Here is a 22,305-nt window from a genome sequence, read left to right as displayed (position 1 = left end):
CAAAGATTTGGTGGGTGACGTTTCGCGCTCAAATTCATTTCCAAGGATCTATATGAAAAATCATTTGAGACGTGTTTCACACTTTTCGCAAAATCAAAGCTTCCTCGGTGGAAGGTGCGATTCAAAGATTTTTTAGGCGAAGTTTTAAGTTTTGTCCGATTTGCTTCAAACTTATTTCAAAGGTCTATATAAGAACTTAATGAATTCGCATTTCATCGATTTCGGATATTTCACCCGCAAAAGTGGTAAATTGGCGGAAAACGGTTGTATGCAAGTTTTTTGTTTACCTTCCGATCAGTTTCAAACTCATTTTCAAAGATCTTTGAGAGAATTTATTTTATACGTGCCAAGGGCAAGGCCGTGGTATACCCGCTAGCAGAAAATAAAGTTACTTATCATTTGATTATGAGGCAACGCCACGTCGGTTAGATGGCAGCTCTCTGCAAATAGCAGAGCGATTTTAAAGCTGGCTTTAAATTATGCGGCAAGTTAAAAATTTAGTTGTTAAGTTAAGCAAATAATGTAAGTAAAAAAGAAAGTTATTTGTTAGATCTAGTTGGTATACCGAATATATTGGGATCGCCAATATGAGGAAAGTCTATATTGAAGTTTGTATGAATGGGCATTTCGTATTCTTATGAAAAGTGCACCTGCCTTTTAGCTAAGATGGCAACGCTGAAATTATGTTTGTCGTTGCCAAATAGATGAATTCAATTTGACAGATTGAAAACTTTGCCATTACTCTTGTTTCTATATTTACTACTCGTCGCGTTGTAACTTGTTGTAATTCGCAACAAGTTGAAACCTTGTGGGATAGACAAGCTGTTTGCATATTGAGAGTTGATGGAAATCTTTGCTTGGATCTTGGATCATTCCGCTATCTATTGGGGTTAAACTAAAGAGTTCACTAGTCCACACTTACATGCTACAATATATGGTTTAGCTTATCCCACTTATTCCGCTATATGACACACGTGAACCAATTCAATTTGCACTGCACATTTCTCACTTTAGGATGTCCCAGTTCGTCTCAGGCTTGTCACGTAACTATTTTTTCAATATTAGCGATATAAAAAAGCCTCCCAATTGACTTAATTTATCGTTCTCTTGCGAATGCGAGCTTTAAATTAGACTTAAACCAGTTTGCCGGCCGTTGATCACGATCAGGCAATTTATTGTTAGAAACTGATCAATTGTTTGATTCTGCACACATCTGTTTAAAATCGCTTAAGGTTCGTTTAAATGGATTTGTTTGTTATATATTTGTATACTTAAGTGTTTGGGAAATAGAAAATGGTTGTGGAGCAAAAGTGCGGTCAGAGTTTTGTATGAAACACATCAAAGAAATTTGGAAGCATAGTATAAAAGTTATATATTTGTGAAGTTGAGGCGAATGACATTCGGTAACATTTGCATTTTCAATCCGGCGATGACGGGGCAAAGTCTGGTCGCGAAATGCTCAAACTTTAAAAATTGGCATTCTACCAATTTGCTTACACCTGTTCTTTCATTACCATAAAATATCTTTAAAGCTACTTAATGTAAATTTTTTTAATTCTTACAACAAAAACCATCATAAATTTGGTATTCCCTGCAGGTAAAATAATTATTTGAATATCAATGAATATTTAGTTGGCCTCTTAAAATTCTACATTTGGCATTTGAATACCAAATTTCATGTTTATAGCTCTTAGGATTTTTTAAAAACGTCCCACAGAGCATACAAACTTATAAAATTGTTAATAAATTATAAAATGTACAAATTGCAATATAAAATTTAAAGGTTAATTTGTGCTTTTTTTATTGACTAAAATTATAATAATTATAATAAGTACGTTTATCACATAACTCACGACAAAACTAAAATACCCTCGGCAAGGGTATGCAATTACCTGTGTACAGATTGTTTCTTTTTTTTTTTTTTTTTTTTGTTTTTTTATTGTATTGAATCAAAAATAGCATACATTTTTATTACAACACAGTTGGCTTAGGTGATATTACGCCAAGCCTGGTTGGGTCCTCAGGCTTTATCGTGGACAAACGTCAAAGGCGGCTTTTTGAGTAAGGCTGCATCGTCACGTAGGTAGTCGGGGGACTCTGGGGCGTCTCCTATGTCGTGGTTGGAGGAGGTCCTTGAACGATCTTCTCTTGAGCCTCCTGATTACACACCTCCCAGCGAGGTCTCTTGCTACCCGGCTGCAGTGTCGCTGCAAGCGTTCGCTGTACCGGCTGGCGAATGCTCCGACTTGGCTGTCTATGGTCTCCATTTTGAGGTCTCTGTGCAAGGTAGAATTTCTGACGTACCAGTCAGCACCCGTAATTCGGCGCAAGGCCAAGTTTTGGAGTGTCTGAATCCGTCTTCGATTTGTCCGAGATGCGATGCCCCAAACCTGAATACCGTATCTCCAAGTTGGTGCCACCACGACGTTGTAGACTGCCCGTTTGCAGCGAAGTGGCAATGGGCTGTTGGGGTTTAGTAGCCAGTTGGCCTTGGCCATCTTATAGCGGCACTGCTTAAGAAGGCCGTCGATGTGCGCCCGAAAACTAAGCCTCTTATCCAGTACAATTCCAAGATACCTGGCGCTTCTGCCAGGGTGGAGGGGGCTACCGTCTATCCAGACTGCTGGAGCCTTGCCACGCCTCAGTGTGTAGTTGACCGCCTGGCATTTGGAGGCATTGAGCTTGATGTTCCACCTGCGTGTCCAGCTCTCAAGCAAGTGAATGTATTCCTGGGCACCGTCAGTGGCTTCGTACTCGCAGTGGGCTGAGTAAAATATTGCCACGTCATCGGCAAATGTAGCCATCAAGTATTTGCCTGGGGTGGCAAACTCGTGTAGTTCATCCGGAGTGGGGATGTCTGCCGTGTACAAGTTGTAGAGAAAGGGGCCCAGTACGCTGCCTTGGGGGACACCCGCCTTCATTTTGCGGGCAGGAGAGATTGCTGCTCTAACTTTGACTTCAAACTTTCGCTCCATTAGATAAGAGCGCAGAAGTAGAAAGAAGGGGGCGGGAAGACTCATCTTGATTTTCTGGAGCAATCCATCAATCCAGACTCGGTCAGAGGCCTGCTTAACGAGATTGTTTCTATCGAATATTATTGATCGTTTAGAGCAGCTCTGTATTTATATAGTAATTTGATCCGCTAGATGACGAGTTATGTATATACAAATATTTTTTATTGACTGCAATATTCATTTTAATGTGAAATTCGATCCAAAAACATCAATTTTAAAATTGGTCAGCTACAAGTACTTTGCACTCTGTTTCCCCACCTCATCAGCAGATAGGTCAACGAAACTTTCAAATAAATAAAAAAAACAACACTCAAATGAACACAACATATAATTAAGCGATTTGTGGTAGAACTATCATCCGTAATTTTAGCTGCCCATTACAAGTTTAACGACCATTTCAAGCCAACTTGAGCATAAAATGCTCCCGACTTTAATTTATTTATTTCCTGTTATCTAGCAACTTTTAGCAGAGAGAGGATCGGAGGGTTAATAGTTTAACAATAGTTTTGGTTGAAAGTAGCTTAGTTTAGTTAGTTAGATATGTACAGGTTGTTGCTTAGACTAGTCTAGGTTCTAGTTTGTTTGGCTGAGGACCTGCATGCTGACACTAAAGGCATCGATCGACTAGATCTTATGGGTAGGTTCTTTTAAGTCTTCATAGTCTCTGCTTCCTTAGCAGGTTGCTTGCCAGGTCATTAGGATGAATGTGAAGCTTAGCTAGGTAGCTCGCAGCTTGTCCGTTGACAACGTCGCCTATTATTGGTCATTCAGCTGCAGACATTTTTCCCAAATTCTTGGCCTGAATGATGCGAACTTTGTACAGGTTTGTTTTTGCGGCTATACCATAGACTTGGAGCCCATATCGCCGCGCAGGGGTAAGGTTTAGCTGATAGATGACTGTGCCACTAAGCATATGTATAAACAGGGTATTTCCTAGTCGATAAAGCGAAGTTGTAACTGCTCACGTCAACTAGCCCAAAGTTAAGCAGCCTGAATAGTATTTTTTTGGGGTTCACTGGGCTTTATTCAATAACTAATCAGGGATTTGGTGGGGCCAATGGTGATTTTTTGTTGTCATCCCAGTTGCTATTTCTGCGACTCATCGTGGTCGCCCTTTCCCGATTTGTGGGCTATCCAAAGTTAATTTAGTCATTGCGTACATTTACACAAACACACACGCACGTGCAGCATTGGGCTCAATGAGAATTGTTGTCTGCTTTGGGCTGTTGGTGACATTTAATTGGCCAAGTGCGAGCGGCGGGTTTGGCTTTCACAAATAGCGCTCAACAATTTCGTGTGCTATTCGTGCCATGCATGCAGATAAATACAAACAAATAAAAAAGAAGTTTGATGACTGCACGCCGAAGATTAAATACCCTTTAGACAGATGGCGGCAGATTGCTGAGTTTGCTGGAGATATCATGATTCTTCCTATTGATATAGTAGTCCGATGTTGATATAATGACATTTGGCTCATACGCGGGGTGCTTGGTAAAACTCGTAAATGCCAAGTTTAGTCAAGCTATTTTGATAACAACTTTATGATATAGTTTTCCAAGCGTTACATAACGCGCGATAATATTATAGTACCCTCCACAAGTGTATAAATAGACCTAGAAACAGCAACAATAGCAACAACATAGACTGTCCGGCGTTGTCAGGCGATGTGTGTCAATAACCAGCAGCAACATCATTCAAACACGACTTGCCACAAACAATTGCATTGTAAGTAGATGTGTATTTGTATACATCCACATATATATGTATTACAAATGTAAATTAGAAGAGTTTACAAAGCTCAATTGTTGAAGAGAGTTTCTTTGAAAGCCATGGAATCAGAAATGGATGCAAATGTATAGATGTAGATGTAGATGAATATATGTGTATAGGTATATTTGTTTTTGTGCCAACTGATAGATCGCTGCATAATAGAGCTACGAGTAAAACTGAACAATAGAACAATGGATTTTAAACAAATTCCACATACGAGGGTGGAAAACGTGTGAAAAACTATTGCATAAAACTTTTTTACTTTTGATCTAGCTGTACGGATTTTCAAAGATCTATTTGGAAAGGTATCCATTCGATTTCGAAAAAAAAATGGATACAAACTGGGGCTTTAAGTTGTCGGCTTCAGAATTACATTCAAAAAGCTTTCTATACAAATTAAACCGATCATCGTCTCAGCAAAATTTTTATGCAGTTTAAGAAAAAACAAAGGCAAGAATAGTTTAGAAAAACTTGAGATGCACGAGATATATGCTTATCCTTAATAATATTCTATTTTATAGGGTAAAGGTTGTATTCTATTGTCATATATGTAAGCGTTTCATTTCATGTTGAGAACATCTGATGATTGAAATCTTAACTGATCGCTAGATTGGCTTGTGTGTTGGTTTCCATGTCTATGTGGAGGCGAGGCTTAACCACACTAATTTGTATTGCAAATAACCCCAAGTGGCGTCTAACCCTTGGGTATGCGCCCACGCCGTTTGCCGCTTGCCGTCTTCCACATGCCATATGACCTTTTCCCGGCTGCCGCTCAAATCGCAGACATGCAATCCCCCTCAGTCACAAAGCCCACAGACAGTGGGATTCAATCCCACGCACAGCTGCACAGCCAGCCGTCAGCTAAGCTGAGTCAACCGCTCCGAAGTACGGCGACGAGGCAACTGAGCAAGAAGCTTCTGCATTGATGGAACATTAGCCCGTTCCAATGCCAAATCATTCCGTCGCATCGTCGGCAACGCAGGCAACCTGAAAGCTATAGAAAAAAGCTTGTTGCGGCAGCTTTAACAAGCGCATATTTTTTTGGCGCCAAATACTCGCGCGCAGCCAACTTAATTTGAGGGTTTGGGGGAAAGCTCAAAGGCAATTTTCACGGGTATATCGACTATGTTAACTGATTGGATGCGTTCATATCAAATATTCGACAGCTAGAGAAAACAATTCAAAATTATTTATTTACAGCATAATACAGTAAAATACATTGCAGCTAACTTATTTTAAAAGTTTTATTCTTAACTCAAATTGCTTGATTTTTATATAATTATCGGAATATTGTTTTAGTTGAATTGGTTTGTTTGTAATAGAAGAATTTGAAAAAAATGTTACTAAATATACATTTAAATTTATATTAAAACTAATATTTATAAAATGTAATTTTGAAAAAATGTTCGACCCACACATTATTTATATGCCTATAATATACAAAAATTATGTTTACAACAATTTTGTAATTTTACGCCACAGATATGTGCGTTAAGCAACTAAATTCCATTGAAAGCTATTTTAAAAAGGTATATTTAAGTATTTCAAATGATGTATTATTTAGCTGCCTTTTGGGGCATTTGAGCTGTATTATATAATTAAAATAATTCTTTCCACATCTTTGTTGCTGCTTCATAGGGTATTCGAGCTGCGGTATGCACGCGTAGCTTGTTTCCCATTCGACAAACAGCAACTCGTTGCGACTCGCCTCTCGACTCAATACGTTTCGACACGAAGGCCGCTCGGCTCCGAACCGAACGGCGCTCGGCTGAAGCTGTTCGGCGTCCAGCGTTGGCCCCAAATGGCGCCGTTTGGCCGCCTGGCTGCCTGGCTGTACGGCTGTATGGCCGTATGGCCGGTCCGTCTGTTTGCTTCGCTGGCTTCTTGTGTTGATGTTTTGCTCTGGCGCGTTTAATGTCTCGTCTGCACTGAAAGCGTCAACTCCACGCAACATTCGCACGCGCGCGCGTCTCGATGTCAATCGGGCAACTTTTCGCAACTATCGTCGACGTTGTCGTTGTCGTTGTTATTGGCGTTGTCTGCGCCCGTGTTGCGTTCAAGGCTACCTGCAGCATCAGCAGCTTCCTGCTTCGCACCTGAACCAAATATGAACGGCTGTAACTGAAACAGAAAGCGTTGTGCAGCAAGAATCAGAAACCAGGAAATCCCCGGACAGACTTTCCGCTGTTAACGCGTTCATTAACCGCCCTGGTCTGTGCATCGTCTTAATGCCGCCACTCGAGGCGACTCGGCCGGCTTGAAGCGCGTAAATAAACAATAACAATGCGCTGAGGAGCATTGTGCTTCAGCCCGACGCTGCGCGTTGCCAATGCGGGCTCCATTGTTTGGCTGGTATTAATTGTGGTTGGCCGTGCAGGTTGCATGGCTGCCGCTGTCTGCGGGCGGAAACGGATGTGCAATGTGTTGATGACGCCATGTTGGGCAGTCCTTACTTCCGTTTTACTTGTGTCTTGTGTCTGTGTTGTTTTTTTTCTTATTTTTGTTCTTGTTACTTGTTTATTCTCAGTGTTAACATTTTATTGAGTGAATGACAAAAGCAATTAGAAAAGTGTGCCCAGTTGTCGAGTCGACAATGTTCAACATGTTCATCCAATTAAGTGGAACATAAATATTAGTAACTACTTGATAGAATCTTAAGCTTAAAAGTTTTTAATATATATAGGCATTTGTAACATTTTTATCTTTATTATACGCAGCAGCTGATCGCATTACCTTGAGTATCTTTAGGCCGTGTAATGTTTGGGTGAATTTGGCGATTCACTTATCAATATCAGAAACTATTATAGAAATACAAATCTTGTGTTCTGCGAAAAGTTCTGTGCAAAGTTCTCTATGTTCTGCAGCCCCTAGACCTTGTTTTTCTCTTTTTCAATGCAAATATGCCACAATTCGTTTTGAGAGCCAACATCAGAGACTCATTAATGCATACAAAGTCCTTGCTAGCTTAAATAAATAAATAATAATTTGAAAAATCAAATATAATGCGCATAAGTAAATACAAGCAAAAATCACGAATAAAAGAAATCGTGCTAGCATTATATGAAATATAAGTGCAACTTGCCTGCACTGCCATGATTCCCCCCGGGGACACAAACCGAGCTATCAACAAAATTCATATTCGCGCACAGTATGCTAGCAAAATGCCCCACACAAATTTTGTTTTAAATATACAAGAAAAAAATTATATAAAAAAGCGTGTTCGAGAGAGCTCAACTAGGATATACCCTGTACTTAGTGTTGGATACGGTAGGACATAGCCTCTAAACGAGAAAAAATACATTCTGAAGAACTCTGCGTAGATTGCGGGCAAATATTGTCGGTGTGTTGATGCACGCTTCGAACCAGCTTTCTGCCTTTAAGTTCGGCTTAGGAAGCAGGTCTTTCCTATCTTTGAATCCTGGCTTTGCTTCAAAGTAAGGTTTTTCGTATATTTACAAAATGTTATTAAAACAATGTCATTTTATCGTATTTTCATAGAAGTTGGTGGGCTTGCATTGAGCTCTACCCAAAATTGGCATCTATAACAAATGGCTAGATAAGCGCAATGTTTGGGTCAAAGGTTTTTGTGCCTTGTTGCTGCAGCTACCTTAATCTTTTTTATTTTCAGCCAGTTTTCGGTTCTACTATTTATTAGACACCTTTTTTGGTTTTAGGTTCGTTTCTTAGTTGCAATATAAATTGCAGTTCCGAACTCGAGACTGTTCGATGCCAAATCTTTATAAGATTTTTAGCGATTAAAGATAACATTCAAATATGTATTGATACTCTGCCTCTCCTCATTCTTGCCTGTTACATAGACTTGCACAGCATTTGCATGCCCCTTTTAACCATATTAAAAAAGGGTACAGGGTATACAAAACAGTAAAAAAGAAATCTGAAAAAAACGTACAAATTTGCACGTAAAAATCGGTGGCATAGACAACTTTTGTACATGTGCGTAGGTGTGTTAGATTCAAGGGCTTACATTTTACTAAATTCAAATAAACACAGACTCGCACACACACACACACACACACACACACACACATATACACATGAACTGCACATGGATAAGCACACACAGTAAAAAACAGTGCGTCATATTTCATTTGAGCAGCATAATAAATACATAATAATAAATACAGATGCCTCGAACTGCCTGCTGCTGCTGCTGCAGGTTGATGCTGATGCTGAATTTGAAGCTGAAACCAAAGCTCTAAAGTAGAGCCAAAGTTGAAAAGCGGAAACAAACAGCCTTACGGCCTCGCAGCGAATACACATCCCTTGCCGCATCCTGTTGAGCGTAGCACACACACAAAAAAAAAAGCGTATCATGTCTGCCATTCCAAAACCAGTCTCGTCCCTCTGTGGTTACGCCCACAGCTCGCGCTTAGAGGCGCGTGTGTGTTCACAGGCAACTCAAGTGCACTTAAGCGCTGGAAGTAAGCCAGGCTAAGCCGATGGCGGGATGTTGATGTTGTTGCCGTTGCCGTTGTTGTTGTTGTTGTTGTTGCTGCTGGTGGTCCATGCCGCGTCACATCCACTTGATGGTGGCATGCAACAAATGCAGGCCTCGTCTGCTTAGTATCTCTACGTGCGCTATCAGCAACAACAACACAAACACCAAAATCAACACCGACACCGACACCGACATGAACAACATTACAAACCGGGGTCGGTTTGTTATGTTTTTGATAGTGTTTGAGATCAATTTCGATTGCCGTTTGGGTGCCCAATTCATAATGTAGCTAATTAATTGAATTAAATTGGATTGTTGTTACTTTTTCGATATCCTTTTGATGTTTTGATGGTTAGGAATCAATACTTTTGATGAAATTATGTTGCATTTTAATTCGCAAAATTTATATACATTAATTTGTTGGCATATCGTTATCGATATCTTTCGAACTGACATTGTTTTTAAATCGATATATTTAAAAGGTAAATTTAGCCTAAATTAAATTGGAAAAATTCGATTCTTTTTTGATGGTAAGCTGGCCCTGATTTGGAATCGATACTTTTAGTATTTTGATTAAAATTAGATTCATTTAAATTGCAGTAATTTTTATATATATTTTTTTGAGAACCTATTTTGATATCTCCTTGACTGAATTATAAAGTACTAGCGGGTATAACCCGGCCTTGCCCGTGGCACGTATGTTATAAAATCAAAAAAGCTTTAAAAATGATTGCAAAACTGATCGGACGGGAATCAAACAACTTTTATGCAAATCGGAAAACTCTTAAAATTCACCAAAAAATCTAAAAAATGCATTTTCCACCGAAGGAGTTTAGATTTTGCGAGAAATGTGAAACACGTCTCTAATGATTTTGTTATAGATCTTTGGAAATAAATTTGAACACAAAACGTCATCCACCAAATCTTGCACCAAGGAGGGATGGATTTTTCAAAAAGTGTGAAACACCCCTCAAATGAATTTGAATATAGATCTTTGAAAATTAGTTTGGGGCCGATCGGATGGTAAACAAAAAACTTTGATACAACCGTTTTCCGCCAATTTACCACTCTTGCGGGTGGAATTTTCCAAATCGTCGAAATACGTATTCATTAAGTTCTTATTGAGAGCTTTGAAAATAAGTTTGAAGCAAATCGGACACAACTTAAAACTTCGCACAAAAAATCTTTAAATCGCATTCCCCACGAAGAAGTTTGAATTCTGCGAAAAGTGTGAAACACGTCTCAAATGATTTTTCTAATAGATCTCTGGAAATGAATTTGAGTGCGAAACGTCACCCACCAAATCTTTGACCTCCATTTCCACCAAGGAGGAACGGATTTTTCAAAAAGTGTGAAACACCCCTTAAATGAATTTAAACATAGATCTTTAAATATGAATTTGGGGCCGATCGGATGGTAAACAAAAAACTTTCATACAACCTTTTTCCGCCAATTTACCACTGTTGCGGGTGGAATTTTCCAAATCGCTGAAATACGTACTTATTAAGTTGTTATGAAGAGCTTTAAAAATAAGTTTGAAGCAAATCGGACACAACTTAAAACGCCACCCAAAAAATCTTTAAATCGCATTCCCCCCGAAGAAGTTTGAATTCTGCGAAAAGTGAGAAACACGTCTCAAATGATTTTTCATATAGATCACTGGAAATGAATTTGAGAGCGAGACGTTACCCACCAAATCTTTGACCTCCATTTCCACCAAGGAGGAATGGGTTTTCCGAAAAGTGCGAAACACCCCTCAAATGAATTTGAACAAAGATCTTTGAAAATAAGTTTGGGGCCGATCGGATGGTAAACAAAAAAGTTACATACAAACGTTTTTCGCGATTTTTCCACACTTGCGAGTGGAATTTCCCGAAACCCCGTCTTAACGTGCACCTACATCACATAAGGTAACTACAGTGAAATTTTCAGCTTCCTAGCTCTTACGGTTTGGGCTGTGCGTTGATCACCAATCAGTCAGTCAGTCAGTCAGTCAGTCAGGACAAACAGTTTTATATATAGAGATTGATAAAATTGATGGTAAAAAAATCAGTCTGATTCATTGCATTAAACAACTAATTTCAAATCGATATTTTTAGTATTTTATTAATATTGGCAAAATTTATATGGAAATAATTTATATATATATTTCTTGAGAGACTTTTCTGTTATCTCTTTGATGGTAGAGAAATCAATCTCTAATGCATTTATTGATGCATGAAATAACTGATTTGGAATAAGTAATTTAATCAAATCATTTAATCAGAATCAGCTTAAAAGAAGTAAGAATATTTTGGTCGGCTTCGCTATACTCTAGGTACAATCTAGTTAGCCTTAAAGCCAAACTGTTAAGCCAAAGAGAAGACTTTTTGGTTATTGCCTTTGTGACTTTAAGACTGTAAACCCAAATCAGTGTCATTTAAACTGTGACTTTAGATAATATCGAGGTTGCGCATGGCTGTGATCGAAATTTCTTTGGCAGGGTCTTTATACAAAGACATGAGTAGACTACCTGCCAAATTGACGGACTTTTCCTCCAAAACTGCTGACCTCTCTTTAGTGAGTGTGCCCCACAACATTATGCATTTTATCCAAAAAATTTTGAAAATAATGAATACGATATTAATATATCTGTAAAATATATGAATTTTAATTAAATGTTTTTTAAACGTATATAAATTCTTTAAAAAAGATAGAAATTCAGATTCCAGAAATAATGTTTATATAATCACGTTACGTAAACTCTTGAAGCACTGGCTTCACCCTCATTATTGTGGCTAATATATATACATATATTTTCTCTATAATTTCTATTTAAACGGCTGCCGCTTAAGCTTACTCAATCCACGTCGGAGCTCGACAGAATGACCGTTATGCTTATTAATAGAATTGTATTGTAAACACTTCAAACCCTCATTATTATGGCTAATATATATTTTCTCTTAAGCTGCTGATGTGCATGGCTCTCTATAAGAATGCGCCCATTTCAAACGAGGCTAAATAAGTTCCTTCCGAAAAAAAATAATAAAAAATCGTTAAGCAGGCATTCTTGCAGTCTATAAGGCCCACAATACAAATGGCTAACGTTTGTCTTACGTGTACATTTATATATATATATATATATATTTTTAAATTGCTTTCGCTGGAATTTTGAAGACAACCCATTTATATACGCACATGTGTCCCCAACTGCCGACTGCTGTCTGCCATTGACCTGGTTGCAAAATAAAAAGACACGTAATAAAAACCATTCATCGACTGAGGAGGAGTATATGTGGCCACGTGGCCTGCTCCTAGCCACGTGTTTCCGTGCTCGGGACTAAGTTTGACACGTCTGATTTGATGTCAACACAAATTTACATTTATTGTAGTTTTTTGGTTTGGCCTGCTTCGGTTTTCGTGTGGTTTACCTTAGAAGCCTTTTGCATTTTATTGACTTTCAATTTGGTGGGTTCTGCCCGCAGCTCGGCCAGTTTCTGCGAGTGCGACTGCGACTTTGGTTACGTTATTAATAATTCATTGCGCTTTCCACGCCTTTTTGTCACCCGGTCATAATTCTTGCCGCTCCGCCTCAAAGTATGCAATAAAAATTGGGTCAACAATAAAGGAAAAACAAGCAAGAAAGCAGATATCTTAGGCGTGCCGAAGATTAAATTCCCTTACAGACATAAATCAGTGGTGCGTTTTCAAACAATGCAGTTCAATTTAAGGCCGAGGGCAACTCTATGTTAAATTAATAAATTGTAGCTTTCAGGAGCATAGAAACGTTCGTTTTTGCCAAGTTATGTTGTGTTTCAGTCAAAAATGACAAATTTGTTACACATTTCGTGGCGAAAATATAATAGACCCTGTAAGGATATGAAAAAGGAAACCAGCCTCGACAATTTATCAGCGCACAATATCAGTCTTTTTTCTGTGTTTTTAATAAATTTTTTACCTGGTTTTCGTTTCGTTTTATTTTATTACATTTTATTATTTTCGCTGCAGCCTGCCAACTTCTGTTACAATTTTTGTGTGTTTCTGTTTTTATATACCCTGTACCCAGTGATTGCTAAAAAGGGTGTTATGGTTTTGTGCAAAAAAAAAGAGGGAAACAGCTGCGATCCAACGTCTGATCAGGACGACAAGCTGAGTCGATCTAGTCTGTATATACTAACACGACAAAACTTGAAAAGGGAACAGATACTGTTTATTTTCTTCATAAGCAGGGTATCCCGTGGTCGGGAACACTTGCTGCCTTGCTAATTTTATTGTCCTTTGCTGTTTGTCATGCAATTCGCTTATTTATTTTTTTACTGCAGCGGACAACAAGTTGTAAAAATCATTCGCTGACTTTTTGGCCAGACTTTTGGTCTATTTTCTTGAATGCTTTTTTGGCAATACGTATCTGGGTGCATTTTAATTGCCAAGTTCTATTTTATTCTATTTTGTGGTGGCTGCTCTCGCAGCTGTCCCTTGCCATCAGTTGGTGCAACAAACTGATGCCTGGTTTTGGCCTGCCAGTTGCAGCCTGTAACAAATCCTTTTACTCGAGTCATCCAAAAGGGATAAATGGCGAGAGATGGGCAGCCATGTCAAGCGAAATGTACTGGAAACACAATATTTGTATGCCAAACAAAATCAAATTTAAATCAAAATTTTAAATAAATTTAATTGAGTTTTGTTCGCGACTTGATAAAGAACATTTTTAACTTTATTTTTGCGTTTTTTTAGCTGATCCGATTAAAATCGATAAGTTTTGTATTAAAATTCTCTTCTTTACAATCATATTCCAATATTATATTATATTCCATATTCCATATTAAAATAAGTTATTGCCTAGATTGTTGAAAATGAACTTTAAGTCGGTCAGATCATATACAATGAATTCTGTGTAGTCCCTTTTCACAAATTTTCCACGCTTGTAGGTGAAATTTTCTAAAGCCTCGTGTTGTCATTAGCTCGGAGAGCGACAAACGTGGCTCCCTTGAGTCGATATGTTTAAAGATTTAACATGATATTAGATTTAAGGTATATATTTAAGGAATACCAAATCCTTCGTATCATATTTTCATAAATTAATTGGCTTCCGTTCGAAAGATAAATTATTGGAACCCTCGAAAAAAGTAAATTGTACTTGTCTTGGCTTTTGCTTCATTTTAAAATTGTACATTCAAATTCATATTAACTTATTTTACTTATGCTTATTTCTATAAATATTACACAATAAAGTTTGCTCTACGCTTTACCGACTGTAACGTAGGATGCGCCTAATGAAAATTGGCTAGATATACACTTTCACCTTTCGCTCCAACAGTCTGCCCATAAACACGGTAAGCTGCAACATTTGCTTATCACCTAACTGGTGGTCATGCATTCATTTCCTTGAATCAATATCTATCCAAATCTTTGCCACTTGTGCGGATATGGGTAAAAAAAAAAAACACCCGTACAGGTGAAGGCGTTTATGAATAGAAATACATGCACAGTATATATAGCTGCTGCACCTGTACCTATATAGTATATATGTTCGCAAACATCGAGCATGTATTGCCCACAAGCTGTAACGCTTCTTCGTTTTCCTCTCCGTGTTAACGTTTAATGCGATTTTGCTTCGGTATCCGTTTGACAGTCGCCAAATACCCAGCAGCAAATGGAAGTATGGCAAAGCCACGGCAAACAACATCCTTTCAGTCTTTGCTGTGCTGTGTAAACACAGGACATATAGTGAAATATTGAATTGCCAAACTTGCCATACCGTTAACAAACACAATTCCATATTATCTCCTGTTTTCTTTGGGCTCTTGCTGCTATTAAACCTTACAAGCAGTTCAGTTATGGTGTTTTATTTGAATGTACCTCGATTTGTTGCGCAATATGCTGTGCATGATGTTGCATACAAGACATGGTTTACTCGTGTTTCGGCAGGGGTACGTTGCAGTCCATAGGTAGGCTACAGTGCCCAGAACAAAAATATGCAAATGTGACACTCAAAGGGTTAAGAGTGAGAGCGAGACTCAGCGGAACGGACAAGGCAGATACATGGACTGAAAGGCTTGTCAGACATGTCTGGCACTTTGCCCGCTCGGAGCTGAGACTCAACTGTCTACTTTAAATGCCGGCCACACTTACAGCGGATAATTTTTATCAATTTTATATGAACTGAGCCCTTTTCAAATGTGTATCACGGGGTATACTGGTTTTTGCCAAATGTATGTAATAGTTGGAAGAAAGTTTCTCCAATACCTTAAAGCATATCCATTCTCAATCAGCATCAAAAAACGAATCGATTAAGCAATATTTGGAAGTAAGGTTCTCCTAAAGCAGGCGCCGAGCTCCCCAGCTCTCACCATTATTAAAAATGTCCTTTATGCAGGTAAAGTCTAGATCTAGATATACCTACACAAAAACTTTGATGACATATTTATGCTATGAAAAATGCATATTCCATGCATTCGTAGGATGTTACTGAGAGAAGAAGAAGGACAAGTGCAGGAGTGTAAGTGAAAAGGAAGTCAACTGCTGCTCGATGCTGGGTACAGGATAACTCATAGTTGGGCACTCTCGACTAGAGCACTCCTGTCTTTTTTTCTCTAAATATTTAATTTGTTTTATTTTGCTGCTTTTAACGGTTGCCAATGTGCTTTGACCTTGACAGTGACTAATTAAGCGCTGCGCTTTATTTTGGTTTTATATCGATTTTGATTGGACCAACATCGACGCACATCTTTTGTTGCCAACTTTGACCTTTGTGCAAGGCCTGCAACTGCACTGGATAGTTGAATAGTTGGATGGTTGGATGGTTGGATAGTTGGGAGGTGGCTGTCGAAGCCGAATTAGGTTGAACAAAATATCGTATTTGCTAATGCAGAGCAAACCAAATGCGCAGCACAGCAGGGCAGCAGAACAGCTGCAGCACAGCAGGACAATTGAATGCAGGACACATGACAGAAGAACATGCACAAACCTTACTTGAGTTTGGGTCTTTCCACTTCTTCTTCTTCTTCTTCTTCTCGTTGTTGTAATTGTTGCCTGTGCTGTTCCTATAGCTTTTTATTGTTTCGTGCTGTGCTGCCCTGCTTTGGTGCAGTTTTAATAATTCAAAGTGCTGCAATAGACTGCTGACTGCCAGCTAGCTGTTAGCTGCTAGCTGCACAGCTACAGCTCCCTGTCGCATTAAATGTTCTTTTGTTTTGTATTTACACCGACCGCACTGAATGTGCGCACGTTACGTATACGCAATGCAAGGCAACAGAATGTCCCCTCAAGCGAAGCGTATGCACCTCAAACTCGACCGCATAAGCAGCTGTCAACATGGCAGAGCAACGAGTCTATGTGTCATTGTATACCCTATATGCTAAACTATGTGCGAAAAGGAAATATATATGTATATTCTTCTCACGAAACTTGATATGTATTGAATTAATTCTGCATGTGTTTAGCAAATGCACCTAATGAATGTTAGGGTATGCGTTATTTCTAAGTCAAATACTTAATGTGTAAAGGATATCGTAATGTATATAGAATATATATATAGTTGATTTAACACTCTTTGTTTATAGGGGTTTCCACAACTCAAGCAATCTCTGGTTAAGTTATATCTTTTGCTTATGCACTCACTGCTTATAGGGTATATCATAGTCAATATTCCCTGTATATCTTATAGTATGTGAATCCCTGTGTTTATGATATCTCAAAGTCATGCATGCAATATGTTTAGGAAATTTCTCTGGTTACAGGGTATCGGCCAGTTGAACACAGTTTAAATATAGGGGCTTTTTACTATTCAAGCGAAGTCTGGGTAAATTATATCTTCGGGTTAGGCACTAACTGCTTCTAGGGTATCTCTAATTAAAGTTTTTATAGATACAGAATATCTTCTATTGTAATACTGTTTTGATATCTCAAAATCAGACACGCTATGAATAGTATTTTTCTCTGGTTTTAGGGTATCTGCAAGTTAGACACTCTTTGGATATAGAGGTTTCGATTACTCAAGCAATCTCTAGTTAAATTATATCGTTAGCTGCACTCACTGAGTCTAGGTTGTCTCCAAGACAAGATCTCTCGGGTAATAGGCTATCTCCCAGTCAGGCTTAAGGTTGAACAATTAAGGGTTTGATCAGATAACTATATCCCACGGATAGCCGTTATTTCTGCTTATCGAAGATATCGCTATTCTTCAGATTTCAATAGCATTAAGCGCTTAACTATGCTTTTAACGATTTTGGCTTAGAAGCCAGATCTCTTAAAAACTAAAGCAGTATATGTAGGGTAATTACTTTACTTTTCTCTGCTTTTCACATGTCAAATTTGTCAGTTCTACTTTAACGGGGCTGCTTTATATATATTTTGACCTAGAAAGAGGATCAAAGCAGTAGCTTTTACAAAAATTATTTTGATGTTTTTATAGTTGGTTTTTCTTCCTGCGACCTTAAGTCAAATTTGTCAGTTTTACTTAAAAGCGGTAGCTTTAGATTGCACTTTAACAGAGACGAGAGCTCTTCTATGCCCAACTGGCTGTTACGTCTACGTAAATTGGGTCTTACGTTATCACGGCATAGAAACTGGGACACAGCAGCAGCTTTTTGGAAAATCTTTTTGATGTCTTTATTGTTTTTTCCTTTCCTCCTAGCCACATGTCAAATTTGTCAGTTAACTTTTAAAGAGGTTGCCTTAGATTTTATTTTTAGCAGGCACTTTAGCAGGGACCAATGCGCTTCTATGCCTAGCTGGCAGTTACGACTATGTAAATTGGGTTATCAAGGCCCAGAAACTGGAACGCAGCAGTACATTTTGGGAAAATCTGTTTTAATGTTTATTCTCTAACTACGTGTCAAATTTGTCAGTTAACTTTTAAAGAGGTTGCCTTAGATTTTATTTTTAACTGGCACTTAAACAGGGAAAAAGGAGAGAAGAAAATTGGGTCTTACATTATCAAGACCCTTAAAGAACTCTTACTAGTTTTTTTTTTTTTTTTTTTTTTTTGCCATCTTTATCACGTTCCATGTGTTTCATTTTGCAGTAGCTGCTGCTGCTGCTGCCGCCTGAACGCATTATTTTGCCATTTTGCATTTTGGCAGTGGATATTCGTTGGCATTTCATTTTGGCCTCGTCTGTAGCGGCTGCATCAGTTCCGTTTAGGCTTAGGGCCGCTTTTGGCTTGTGTTTAGCAGATGTTTCCCATTTTTGGTGCGCTGATTTACATCCAAGGCTGCACACTCACGACACGTCCTTGGCTATTTGCAGTCCCTGCTCGAGAATCCAAATGCGAATACAAATGCCACTTTATATCAGGGCTTCGAATTTCTCTGAAGCCAACGCAACATAAACACAGCTATGGAAATAGCCTTATGCTTAAAACGTAGCTCTAATTAGTGGAGCTTCACGTTGCCTCTGGCAAAAGCTCTTTGGGTGTTGCACTTGGCCGCAATCTTAGGCGGCTGACACAGTTTCTCGAGAGCTGCGGCATCCACACAGCATAATAATTATAATGAGGCTTCAGATGTTGTCAATACGCCTAGCACGAATAGGAACAAAATGTCAAGAAAATTGCCCTGCATAAATATTGTCTCGTCTATTTCTATATGGACTCAAATAGCTTGCAGATTCTAGGTATTTCTTGAAAGGCTGAACTCCTTTTGAGATATTTAATATAAACAATGATTTAGCTATTAGTTTATTTAATAAGTGTGCATTGCAAAGCATCCTTTCCGGTACTTCGTGTTGGGCTTGTATTAATTTGGATTCCTGGCTCTTAATTAAAGCAACACAATTTGGTAGCACCTTCAACCTGATATAAAATTGTTAATTTCTCAATAGTTTGAATGTGATTGTGTGCCTATGTTGTTTCTATATGAGTCATATGCTAAATCAGCCAGATTTGAAACAGATATGCATGACAGGATATAGTGGAATGTAGATGAGTCTGTTCGGGATATCCTGAAATAGTTTATCATAGAAGAACCGATTATCCGATTCAGCCGACTTAAACATAGTTACCGAACCTTTGGAAAGTTTCCTGTCGATAGCTATAAAACAGAGAGACTAGTTTGCATAAATACAGACAGACGAACATTGCTTTATCATATCGACTTATGATACTGATCAAGAATATATATAATTTATCTGGTTAGCTATGTCTCCTTATGTGCGTTTTAAGAGTATTGTGCCAGTAAATTAAGATTCCCTTTGCAAGCGTAGATGGAATGTGAAAGTCAATGGCAAAAAAACCGAATAAAGCTCGCCAGATGATATTGTTATCTTAACGTTTGAATTGCTTAAAGTAAGATTTGAAAATACATTTGAATTGAATTGAATAATAAAACTCCGAATTAATGTGTTCCGAATTAAAGATATGAAATTTCCAGGTCGTAAATTAGAATTCACTGAGCAAGAAATTGCGAATATAAAGTTCTCAATGTTGAAATTGTTGTTTCATTCTTTTTAGCACTGGCTGCTGCTCACTTCGTATAATTAACGACATTTACTTGCGGACAGGATTTATAAATATTTATTGACAAACTTGGTTTGCGTCTAGTTGTTGTAGCTCATCTGTTTGCTTTGTTGCTGCTAATGAAAAAGACATCAGTTAGTTAATTATTAAATAATTAATAATAATCTAACGTGCTTGTGATATGTCAGCCCTGATGACAGTCGTCGGCCAAACACGAAAGCTGAGCCACGTTTTGTGTTTGCCTTTGCCAAAGGGCACATTTGTATCAGCCTGGAGTGTGGGGTTCCTTTGTTTGATTATCTTTTGTATCTTCAGCAATGAAAGGAACATTTTCTTTTGCACTCGGAAGCCCACCAAGTTAAAATAAAAAATAACGTTAGTAAAAAGAAAAAGTTTCAAAATAAAATTTCAAATTATAAGCTAAATTGGTTTTGTTGATAAATCACTTTCAACTTGTTGCTTTACTGAAAGAACTTTTCACTTTTGATAGAGTTAGGAAAGTTTTTCGTAAATATTTTATATAGATATTTAGTAGTTTGATCTAAAGGGACGATATATGCCTAAGAGTTCCTTAAATACATGAGATAGATTTCAACTTGTTTTGTTAAACAAATATCTTTTTTTGATTAATTTTATTTGATAACATGCCGTGTTTAGTTCATTAGCAGGGAAATAAATCTGGCTTTAATCAAAATTATAAATGGTCTATAAATTAGTGATAATATTATTAGCTTAATACAACTTTTACTGAAGTAATTTAACTGAAGGCTTCGAAGTGTCCTTTGGGTATTTCGCTGAGAAATTGCTGCGGCGTGACCATCGAATGGCGGACGCAGAAAAGTGTGCTATGCAAAATTGCAATTTACTTGCGCTAATTTAATAAAGCTGCCGCACACACACACATACATACATACACACTGCCTCAGCTTAAATGCACAACAACTTATTCTTCTACTTTTGTGCTTGCTGTTGTCAAATCAGCAGCGCCAGCGGATGGGCATCTCGTGGTTGCTTGGAATTTATGTCTTGTAATGCAATCTGTTTGCTGGTCTGTCGCCTTGAGCTGCGCCAGCGAAAAGCTGTTGAAAATAATTACTTTAAAGTCGAGCGCAGCTTTCATGCCTGCCGCACAAAGCCGAGTCTCAGTCGTCGCAGCACGTTTAACGGGAGGGCCTGATATGATGATATATGTATGTGCTTCAATCTGAGAGCCTTTCAGTTCTATCATGCATTGTCAAATTAAATGGTTCAGATGCGCATAAGTATTTGCCTAAGTACATATATACATGCATATATATGTATAAGAATAATCAGAAAATGAATTAAATGCTTCTTAAAAGTACTTAAACTCAAAGCTCTTTGTCTTCTACGTGTGCTTAAACGGTCGCATTTACAAATAGCAGTTAAAAATAATATTGTAATGTGGCGAAATGTGTGTCTTGGACAGATAAAACGGACAGATTCGTATCGACAACAAAAGCATTTTTTGTGCAACAGTTTTTCATCCAATTTCCACACTGGGCTGTGAATTTCTTTGAGACGACGCTTATATATATATATATATATATATATGTATATAAAGAACAAACTGTGTATATTTATTATATATATATGGTAAGACAGTGTGCATTTATATATATAAGAGTTGGTCCTGACAGCTTTAATGACAAGTGCTAGCATGCTGACATTTTGACAGGTGCTCTCTTCTACGATAAACACAAGCACTAAAACTGGTTTGTGGAATTTCTGACAGTTAAAATTTTAAATGAAAATGTTTATTTCTTTATTATTGCTTCTATATAATTTAAAAATGTTGAGGGGTTCATTTAAAGAGGAAATCCATGAAAGCATCCTGTTCTGGTCGAGGATATCAGTTTTTTTCGCTATGTTATTAAACAACCTCTGCTGAGATAATATGCATTATATTACATTGTTCGCGTGATTATTGTGTCTGGAAAATAAACTTTTTTTTTGGAATAAGTTCTTGAAAATAAGTAATAACTTTTTCTTATTTTTTTGGCGTGTCGTCCTATCAACTTGCTGCTGTTGTATAAACGTAATACCATTTATCCAACTTTTTCAAATCCGTGACCTTCACCTTCTTCAGTCTTTTGTTCTGGCTCAGCGTTCATATTATTTTCATGGGATCAGCACACGCGCTTGGGCTTTCTTCTTCTCTCCGCCCGAGAGCCTCAGTTGTGGAATTGAAGTTGGATTCATGTGGCTTTCGGCAATATTTGTGGTTGGGGCATACTTGGGGATTTAATTGAGCGGCATGCGAGAGCTTTGACACGCTTCCACACGCACGAATGTATCATTCCAACCACAACACAGGCATACTCGCACGCATACACACACACACATACGCACACACACACACACATAACGCAAAGAATTTCGCTTAATTGAATATTAACGCCTGTTGACTAGGCGAAATATTTTCGAGCGAACGACATCGACGAGCAATAAAAACGTTGCTCCCTCAGCTTCCCCGTTAACCCGCCCCCCTTCTACCCCATTCCATACACGCACCCACTTCACCCAGTTTTCTCACGTTCTACTCGTCCGGCTTGTGTCGCAATCTCCAATTTTTCTATTTATTTCAATTAATGAAGCTGCGTCTTCGT

The 22,305-nt window shown here is 38.2% G+C and overlaps 1 protein-coding gene and 1 long non-coding RNA gene across 3 annotated transcripts in view; both read left to right on the top strand.

Annotated features, from left to right (window-relative positions):
* Nucleotides 1–22,305, top strand: part of alpha-Man-Ia (alpha-Mannosidase class I a) — a 73,518-nt gene that overhangs the window by 4,740 nt on the left and 46,473 nt on the right. The window lies entirely within an intron of this gene.
* On the top strand, nucleotides 14,663–15,735 carry LOC135440757 (uncharacterized). The gene is made up of 3 exons (XR_010438356.1): nucleotides 14,663–15,434; nucleotides 15,495–15,598; nucleotides 15,684–15,735. It is a non-coding gene; the product is annotated as an uncharacterized LOC135440757 (long non-coding RNA).

The sequence above is a fragment of the Drosophila montana genome, unplaced genomic scaffold (assembly GCF_035044405.1).
Source record: "Drosophila montana isolate Dmon_TW-CO22-7 unplaced genomic scaffold, ASM3504440v1 contig_1624_1, whole genome shotgun sequence".
NCBI lineage: Eukaryota > Metazoa > Arthropoda > Insecta > Diptera > Drosophilidae > Drosophila > Drosophila montana.
The sequence above is the reverse complement of the archived record's forward strand: the minus strand, read 5'-3'. Positions and strand labels throughout refer to the sequence as shown.